The sequence below is a fragment of the Artibeus jamaicensis genome, unplaced genomic scaffold (assembly GCF_021234435.1).
Source record: "Artibeus jamaicensis isolate MK-2021 breed Jamaican fruit bat unplaced genomic scaffold, CSHL_Jam_final scaffold_1019, whole genome shotgun sequence".
NCBI classification, from domain to species: domain Eukaryota; kingdom Metazoa; phylum Chordata; class Mammalia; order Chiroptera; family Phyllostomidae; genus Artibeus; species Artibeus jamaicensis.
The window spans coordinates 12,305,932-12,309,801 of NW_026522025.1; the positions used below are offsets into that span (position 1 = coordinate 12,305,932).

General features: G+C 41.4%; 1 pseudogene; it reads left to right on the forward strand.

Moving 5' to 3' along the window:
- Positions 1-2,290: 2,290 nt before the first annotated feature.
- Positions 2,291-3,627, forward strand: LOC119042511 (tubulin alpha-1B chain-like; annotated as a pseudogene).
- Positions 3,628-3,870: the final 243 nt, after the last annotated feature.

A 3,870-nucleotide genomic window follows, 5' to 3' on the forward strand; every position in this document is an offset into this window, starting at 1 on the left:
AGAGTTAGGCAGGGGCCAGATCACACAGGGCCTGGCAGAAGGCCATAGTGAGAAACCTAGGGTTTTATGACAAGTAAAATGGGAAGCCATTGGAGGACTAAAGGTAAGAAAGTAATGTGAAATGATATGCACTTCTGAAAGATCATGCTGTCCATTGTGGGAAGAATAAACTGGGTGTGGGGGGCAAACAGAGAGATCTGTAGAAACAAAGCGATCAGCTCGAAATGTATTGCAATAGTGCAGACAAAGAAAGGTGATGGAAGGTGGGAGAAGTGGTCAGATTTAGAATATACCTCAAAGAAATATACTTTGTATTCTTAACTACCATGCCAAAGTTGCCATGTATTACACATTATTTTATATTCTTCATTATGCTTTTATTCTTTGTCCTTTCCCCTGAGACTGTAGTAACTGTAACTTATTTATAGAATGCTATATTGAATTATTAATTCATTTAGTAATTATTTATGGGCACCTATTATAACCCAGGTGCTACACTAGTTCTTTCTTTAAATACTTGTTTATTTTATAGTTGTTCCTCTTCTTACCACATATGTTATTTATACACACATGATTTCTTTTGCTTATTTTCTATAACTAAAATTTTCCTTTTAAATGAATGGCTCTCTCTCCCTCTCTCTCATTTTGTATATGTTCTTTTGGCTCTTCTATTCCTTTTTAAATGTTCTTTGTTTTACATAGTAGTTCTGAGGTAGACAAGAATTACAAAGTACTTTTTTCCACAAAATACATCATTTAATATAACAATCTTGTATAGTGGAGCTTGCAGGTATTAATGCCATTTCACAGATGAGCAAAGCGAGGCTTAGAGAGGTTAAATGATTTGTCCACAGTCATAGAGCTAGGCAGAGGATGAACTGAGAGTACAGTAGTAGGTTCAGGTTCCCTGACTCCTAAATCAATGTCCTTCTACCACACTGCCATGTATCTATCTTCTTTTTCTGAGCCCACCTGCATTGCACCCTGGGTAGTGGGCGCTTATGAAAAGGAGGTGATGGATAACTCTGCGAAGGTGAGGACACCAATGTGCTCTCTCACCGTATTCAACATACTGATTCTTCGATTTGTGCAGTCAGTGTAGTTCACCCTATGCCAAAATGTACCTTAGACTTATCCCATGTACATTTTGTCAAAACACACAAGTTAGAAAAAACTAGGTTTCTCTCTCTCTCTCTTGCATTTAGACAGTCTAGTCATGATTCAATTCAAGAAATTTTTATTAGGTACCTACTGTGTACCACATTTATTCAAAGAATAAATAATCCTGTATAGTATTATATAACTGTAAACTGTTATTATCTCAATCTAGTTGGAGAAGTAAGACAAAAGTAAAAGTATAAGAATATATAATAAGTGAAGTAACCTGACACAGTGATTAAGAATACAATATTCATTGACCTTTTTAAGGTTCTGCAGATAGAGAGGTGAACAAGACAAGAATGCTCTTGCTCTCATGAAGTGTCTCCTCTAGCCTACTGTCTTAACTGATAGTCTTGCTTTAACAAGGCTGTTTAACAGCCTTGGAGACTTCATAAGGTTCTCCATAATAATAATTACTAACGCTTACCAGATGCTTACTAAAATTAGCTTATCTGATCCTCTCAACGACAGTATAAAGTAAGTAGCATTATTAACAACTACAAGGCTTATGTAATTCTAGAGATTCTATTGGGGAAAAAAAGGAGACTGCAACACTACAAATACAACATTAGGCACAGGGCCTCATAAGGGGCGCATTCAAGACTTGTACGTCATCAGCTTCACAGTAAATCTGCCTTTAGTTTCAAGGTAAACACATCTTGTCCACTATGCAGTACTTTAAGCATGAGGTCTGTTATTTTAAAACAATGAATGTCCCCCATTAAAATACCTAGAAGGTGGTTAAGTGAAGAGAGCAAGAAAATAAGCATTACTATTTTCAACTGTGAGAGTGCAGATGAGATTTTCTGGTGGTCCATTTCAAACCAGTGAGCCATCATAAAGTAGGTATGTTCCAAACATTGTGCTACCCTTCAGGGTGTACAAAAATTACTTTAAAAGTATAAATAGACAATAGACTGATAGGTCTGCTTTCAAGGGCTCAGTTTATGTATCTAGCACTGCGGAAATGCAAAAGGAGATCAATATGACAGCAGTACTCACCCTTGAAGAATTTAAAAGATAAAAAATACTTAATAGAGTACATTACTTACCTCAACTCTTAACTTGTCGGGGACAGTAACCAGGACCTGCCGTCTACTCAGCTTCTTGCACCTACTAACCCACAGCCAGGCATGAGTGCATCTGCACCCACATTGGCCAGGCTGGTATCCAGATTGGCAATGCCTGCTGGGAGTTCTACTGCCTGGAACACAGCATCCAGCCCAATGGCCAGATGCCGAGTGACAACGCCAAGGGGGTGCAAGGAGATGACTCCTTCAATGCCTTCTTCAGTGAGACAGGCACTGGCAAGTATGTGCCCAGGGCACTGTTTGTAGACCTAGAACCCACAGTCATTGATGAAGTCCACACTGGTACCTATCACCAGCTCTGAGCAGCTAATCACAGGCAAGGAGGATGCTGCTGATAGCTTTACCTGAGGACACTATACCATTGACAAGTAGATCATTGATCTCTTCTTTGACTAAATTTGGAAACTGAATGACCAGTGCACAGGTCTTCAGGGCTTCTTGGTTTTCAACAGCCTTGGTGGGAGAACTGGTCCTAGGTTCACTTCCCTCCTGATGGAGCATCTCTGTAGATTATGGGAAGAAGTCTAAGCTGGAGTTCTCCATTTACCCAGGCCCCCAGGTTTCCACAGCTGTAGTTGAGCCCCACAACTTCGTCCTCACCACCCACGCCACCTTGGAGCACTCTGATTGTGTCTTCATGGTAGACAATGGGGCCATCTATGACATCTATCACAGAAACCTCTATGTGGGGTGCCCAACCTACACTAACATTAACTGCCTTATCAGCCAGATTGTGCCCTCCATCACTGCTTCCCTCAGGTTGGAAAGAGCCCTGAATGTCAATCTGACCAAATTCCAGACCAGCCTGGTGCCTCATCCCCACATCCACTTCCATCTGGCCACATACACCCCTGTCATCTCTGCTGAGAAAGCTTACAATGAACAGTTTTCTGTAGCAGAGATCACCAGTGAGCCAGCAAACCAGATGGTGAAGTGTGACCCTCACCACAGTAAATTCATTGCTTGATGCCTGTTGTACCATGGTGACATGGTTCCCAAAAATGTCAGTGCTGCCATTGCCACCATCAAGACCAAGCATACAATTCAGTTTGTGGACCAGGGCTCCACAGGCTTCAAATGTGGCATTAATTACCAGCCTTTCACTGTGGTGCCTGGTGGAGACCTGGCCAAAGTAAAGCAAGTAGTGTACGTGCTGAGCAACACCACAGCTATTGCCGAGGCCTGGCCTCACCTGGACCACAAGTTTGACCTGATGGATGCCAAGCACGCCTTTGCCCACCAGTACATGGAGGAAGGCATGGAGGAAGAAGAGTTTTCTGAGGCCCATAAGGACGTGGCTGCTCGGTAGAAGGATTATGAGGAGGTTGATGTGGATTCTGTTGAAGGAGAGAGTGGGAAAGGAGGGGAATACTAATTACCATTCCTTTCATCCCTGCAACATGTCATACTTAGAATTTCGTGTTCAACAACTGCTTTCTGGTTAGATGTTCTTTGCTTTTACCTGTGATCATGTAAGATTTACCTATAGATTTACCTGCTCTTTACCTGTAAGATTATCTGCTCACATTTCCAGGTAAAAGCACTGAGAAAGAAAAAAACTTAATAAACATTTGCTGCTTACTATGTAACTGGCATTTCTGTAAGCGGAATACAACTG